The following is a 6,188-nucleotide window of genomic DNA, read 5'->3' on the forward strand; positions in this document are numbered from 1 at the left end:
AGGTATAGGGGGGTTTGGCCCGCTTTTGTAGCCGGTCGAGGGGAGTCCATGGGCGCAGGGGTATCGGGCGGCGTAACAACATGCCCGAGATGCCCGGCGAGGAAGAGAAACTGGGGAAAGGGTGGGTCCCATGCGCCAGAGAGGAATGGATCAGCTGGCGCGCGCGCGACTACGCGTGTAGTGACTGGTACACAGGCCCCATGCATCAGAGTACGTGAGCGTTGGTCGTGTGTGCGTGGCTGAGACGGGCAGGTGGGGCCCGCGCGACGGCGCCTTGCAGCGCGATTCAAAGCTGGGCTGCGCGGAGAAAGGAATTAGTTGGGCCGCGCGGGAGGTAAGGTGGGCCGGCAGGTGAATCTTGGCCCAAAGTAGGTGAGTTCTTTCCTTTTTTCCAGTTTTATTTTATTTTCAAATTTCGAATTTAGAATTCAAATTTCAAATCTGCAACAATCCAAAAATTACTAATCATAACAAAAATCTATTATCACTTTATTTTTTTTATCCTTACTTAAGTTAATGATTTTAGGTATGCCACTCATACATACAAAATAGGCATTTAACAACATAATTCCTAGTTGGATAGAATCTCATAGAAAGAAATTTTTAAATACATATTTGAACAAGGTAATAATTTAGTTTTACATATAGACTCTTTTTCTTAACCTTTATTAGGTAACATACTTTATTTTATTGTTCCAAGTCTAAATTTTAAATTTTTGCTTCCCAAACTTGGACCTAAGCTTTGAGTTACCATACTATTATTATTTATTTTTTTGAGAGATTTATTTTATGAAGGAAAGGAATTCATTATTGGCAGATATTTTATTATTACAATTTTTCTCTTACCAATTTTTTGGGCTTTACAGCAGGTGTGGGCACGATGGCTGGAGGCCGGGCCCAATGGCAGGGGCGTGGTACGGGGATGGTCCTAGGCCGTCGGATCTCGGATGGACGGTTAGGATTAGATACAATTTATTTAAATAGGAACTGCCCAATCAGAGATCGAATGGCTGGCCTCGATGTCGCCTGTGTCCGCGGCAGGGAGTTCGCCGGAGACGAGGAGCGCGGACGCTCTGGGGATCCTAGGGAGACGAGGATGGCTCGGTGAAAGTCACCAAAAGGGGGTGAATAGGCAAAACCTGAAAATTATAAACTTTGAACACACACTTTACCCGGGGTTAGGATTAGAAATAAATAATAATGAGTTAGGAGTGTGGAAGATAGTTCCTCACACGGGTCACTAAGACCCCCCAAGGATCACCACATAATTAGATATCTCTTGTTTGCTTTACAATGCGCTTGGAAAGATTAGAGCGAGAAGAAGAAAGCAACCAAGCAACAATAGCAACAAAAGAAACACAAATCACTCTCTCTCTCAAGTCTCTAAGCACTTGATTTGATTTTGGAGCTTGGAGAGGATTTGATGCCATGATTGTGTCTTTGGAGTCTATTCTTTTGCTCTAGTGTTGAATGAGGAAGTTGGAATGCTTGGATGGCTTGAATGGTGGTGGTTGGGGTATTTATAGCCCCAACCACTATTCCAGTCGTTGCTGTCGATGGGCACACCGGATAGTCTGGTGGTCCACCAGACACAACATTGTTCACTGTCCAGTGCGTGCTACGCCAGCCGACCGTTGGGGTTTGGAGCTGTTGACCGTTGAAGTCTTCTGTCTTCTTGCGACACCGGACAGTCTGGTGCGATCTGACATCGCAGACTGTATTCTGACTTCTGACGGACTGTTCCGCAGTCGACCGTTGGCGAAGTTGATCGTTGTTCCGTTGGCTCACCGGACAGTCCGGTGGTGCACAGTTCGATGAATTTTAGTGGAATGGCTCTGAGAAAACTCGAGAGCGGCCAGTTCGTGGAGGTCTTCAGCCTGGGGTGCACACCGGACAGTGTTCGGTGCGTCACAGGCTGCACTAAATCTTGTATGCTCCAAACTTTGCAGAATTCCCTCAAGTCTTTTTCGTTGTATGTTAATGTGAACTTTATGCACCTGAAAAAAACATTCACTAGGCAAACTAGTTAGTCCATATGGTTTGTGATGGACCTCAAACACCAAAATTGATTATAGGAAATGTTGAGGCCATTTCCCTTTCAATCTCCCCCTTTTTGGTGATTGATGCCAACACAAACCAAAGCAAATATAAAGTGTAGAAATGTAACTAATTTGTAATTTGACAGATGTGCATAAGTTACTTTGAAATGAATGCAGTTTTTAGACATATATGGTTGCTTTGATCGAGTTTAACATTTTGGACCACATTTGCACCACTTAGCTTGTTTTGCAAATCCTTTGGAAAATCCCTTCAAATTCTTTTGCAAATAGCCAATGGTATTAGAATATGATTGCAAAACGCATTTTCAAGTTTTTGAAAATTCTCCCCCTGTTTCAAATGTTTTTCTTTCGGCTCAATAAAAGCCCCCCCTAAAGAAGTTCTCCCCTTAGCTGTCAAGAGGGTTTTTTGCAATTTGAATAATCTCTCCCAAAAAAGTTTTTTTAGAAAACAGGGTGGTGGTGCGGTCCTTTTCCTTTGGGCCTACTATTCTCTCCCCCTTTGGCATTAAGCGCCATAAATAAAGAGAACTAGGGGCCTATTATTCTCTCCCCCTTTTTAGAAAAGGATATGAATGAAAGTTCATGTGTAGGGCAAAGGATAAATGATACTGACAGAGTCGTAGTGGAAGCCTTGCCTTTGTTGAATACTCTATTTCCCTTTCAATCTAGGACTAATCATAGAAATACTCATGGAAGCACATTAGTCTTAGCGGTGGCACAAGAAGAATAAGAAATATGCATTTGTACCATAATGAAAGAGACATGATCAAAGGTATATAAATGAGCAATGTGTGCAAGATTTCAATCAAAGTTCCAAGAATCGAGGATATTGAGTTCATTCCTAAGCTTGCTAAAAGTCTTTTCATCTAGGGGCTTGGTAAAGATATTGGCTAATTGGTTGTGGGTGCTAACATAAACAATTTTGATATCCCACTTTTGTTGGTGATCTCTCAAAAAGTGATACCGGATGTTTATGTGCTTAGTGCGGCTGTGTTAAACGGGATTATCCGCCATGCGGATTGCACTCTCATTATCACATAGGAGAGGGACTTTGCTCAAATTGTAGCCATAGTCCCTAAGAGCATCTCCAGGTGTTCCCGATAGAATAGATCCTTAAATAACTGTTTAGAAAGTTGATAAATATGGTATGGGAGTAAAAAACCATTTATCTCCAACAGTTCCGTATATGTAGGCACTTAAAATCAATTTTTCAAATCCATGGTGAACCGTGGACCCAAGGCTTTCTGTTACAAACTCGTTGCCCTCCCTCCAGATGCGTCTTTCCCCTATTCCTTTGATGCATCGCTGCATATACAAGCGTCCATTGCTGCTACGCCGCCAAGAAACAAAATCATCTTCTCTTCCTGTGTCTGCTAGTCGCCTGGGAGAGACTTCAAAGCGCAGCACCTGCCAGTGCCATCACCGCTAGTTGCAAGGAACCGTCAGGGCCGGATCAAAACAAAAATCTTGGTATGTGAATTATCATATGAATTGGTACGTGCAATCGTAATGTTAATTGAAGTTGTTGTGTATGTAACATCTGCAATTTTAATTTATGTGAATATATATTCATAGTATATGTGATTGCAAAATCAGGTGATGGGTGAAAATAGATTGTTGTCATTACGAGATTTGGATGAATCATCATCAGATGATGATGATCATGTCATACTTTGTGCCGCGCAAATCATTCAAAGTTATTCTCAAGTGCGTAGACAGCCAGGAGGCTCTGTTCCTGGTCGTGCATACATATATCGGGATAGAGAAGCGGGGCACGCGAGAATGTACCAAGATTACCTTGCTGAAAATCCAACTTATGGCCCAAATTTGTTTTGACGGAGGTAAGAATCTAGTTGTCATTTGTCTCGATTAAATGTGTCATGTTTAATATTTTGGGTGCATCTTATTATTGGTGCAGGTTTAGGATGAATCGACCACTATTTCTTCGCATACTGAATGTTGTGGAACAACATGATGATTACTTCGAGCAGAAGAGAAATGCAGCTCATCAACATGGACTAAGTTGTTTTCAAAAGGTTACTGCAGTTTTCCGTATGCTAACTTATGGAGTAGCAGCTGATGCTACAGATGAATATGTACGCATTGGAGAAAGTACTACACTGGAAAGTCTATGAAGGTTTGTTAAAGCTATAATAGAAGTTTTTGGAGATGAGTACTTGAGGTCACCCAATGAAAAAGATATTGAACGGTTACTTGCACTTGGTAATGAAAGAGGTTTTCCTGGTATGTTGGGTTCATTAGATTGCATGCATTGGAGGTGGAAGAACTGTCCGTCTTCGTTGCAAGGTCAATTTTCCGGGCATCATCATACACCAACAATAATTTTAGAAGCAGTCGCTTCACAAGATTTATGGATTTGGCATGCTTTTTTTGGTTTGCCTGGATCTCTAAATGATATCAATGTTCTTCATCGGTCTCCACTTTTCGCAAAGCTAACAAATGGAGAAGGGCCAAAAGTGAACTACAAAATAAATAATCATGAGTATACAATGGGATATTACCTTGCAGATGGCAGTTACCCTTCTTGGGCTACTTTACTTAAGACCATACCTGAACCACGAGGTAATAAGAGGACTTACTTTGCCAAAGCACAAGAAGCGGCACGGAAGGATGTTGAACGAGCTTTTGGAGTTTTGCAATCTCGGTTTGCTATTGTTCGGGGACCAGCACGATTGTGGGATGAAGAGACTCTAAATAATATAATGATATCTTGTATAATCATGCATAACATGATTATTGAAGACGAGGAAAATGTCGATCCAAAGGAATGGTTTGAGAATGGAGGAGATAATGTGCAGCCATCCCATGATGTGACAACATATTTTGACGAATTTCTTCATAATCATAGAAAAAATAGAAACCATGAGGCACACTACCAACTTCGTGAAGACCTAGTGGAACATTTGTGGCAACACCACCCAGATCTATGTAGTTAGTTTTGCAATTTTTAAATAGCATGAATGCTACATACTTGATTTTAGTTCTACCCATATACTGGTTTACAAACATTTTTATTCCAGCTACTTGTTTGCATTCTTGGGCGGCCTTTTAAAGGGTCAATCGATCATTCCCTTGAGAGCATTCGGTATATGATATGAACATGGCACATTGACCATCTTCAACTACTAGAACATTCACACAGGGACTACCATTCACACATATTATGAACTGAAACATCCAAACAGATTATAAACTGTCAGGAACTTTATTCACCATTCACACAGATCTCATTTAAAAGCATACATCCAATACAGATTATTAAATGAAACAAGCTAAATATATATGAAAAATCAAGTTCTAAAATGAAATTAAATATCACATTCTAATTGTTGCGACGAGCCATGATCTCGTCCTGAAGATTCATGTAGAATTGTTGTTGCATCTCATTCAAGGAATTCATATCAATGGTCATAATTCTTTCTTCTTCTGCGATTCTCTTCAAATATGAAGTATTGGCCTCATTGCTAGCTTTCTCCCTCTCCAGCACAATCTTCTCTTTCTCAAGGTCAAGCCTCTCTTTATCGAGAGCATAAGACTTGGCATATCGTTCCTCCCGCTTCCTCTCTTTCTCCGCATCAGCCTCAAACTTCTTAGCCCAAAGAATGTCCAATGCTTCTTTGCAAACATCAATACCACCTCGACGCAATGCATCCTTCGACTTCTTCTTGCCCATAGGTCTTTGTGGCGCATCCGCTTCTGAAAGGTCAACATCTAGAGAAGAAGCAACATTGTTTTCCAAAGGTGTAGACTCAACAGCACTAGGACTGGATTTTTTGCTAGTTTTCTGTTTTTTGTTACTAGTTTTTGTGGCAATTAGTTGCTGCAACTTATCTTGCCATTTAGGTTGATTCCTCAACAACATCCAACAGTGTCTTAATTGAAAGGACTTGTTGTGGGGATCATTGTCTTTGAACAGCTTCTCAGCTTGCTCCACCTACAAGGAAAGAAGAAACTCAATCACAAATTATATCAAAAGTTTCATAAATTAGAAATAACATATGCAGTTACGTTTGACCCACTCTATCATGAATGGTAAGCCCACTTTGGTTTCTATTCTCAATACTGTTCACACACCCACAAAATTTGCTTACGGCGTCTTGTATAGCA

General features: G+C 41.0%; 1 pseudogene; it reads left to right on the forward strand.

Annotated features, from left to right (window-relative positions):
- Positions 1–3,659: 3,659 nt before the first annotated feature.
- On the forward strand, positions 3,660–5,347 carry LOC109942581 (uncharacterized; annotated as a pseudogene).
- The last annotated feature ends 841 nt before the right edge of the window (positions 5,348–6,188 follow it).

The sequence above is a fragment of the Zea mays genome, chromosome 9 (genome assembly GCF_902167145.1).
Source record: "Zea mays cultivar B73 chromosome 9, Zm-B73-REFERENCE-NAM-5.0, whole genome shotgun sequence".
NCBI lineage: Eukaryota > Viridiplantae > Streptophyta > Magnoliopsida > Poales > Poaceae > Zea > Zea mays.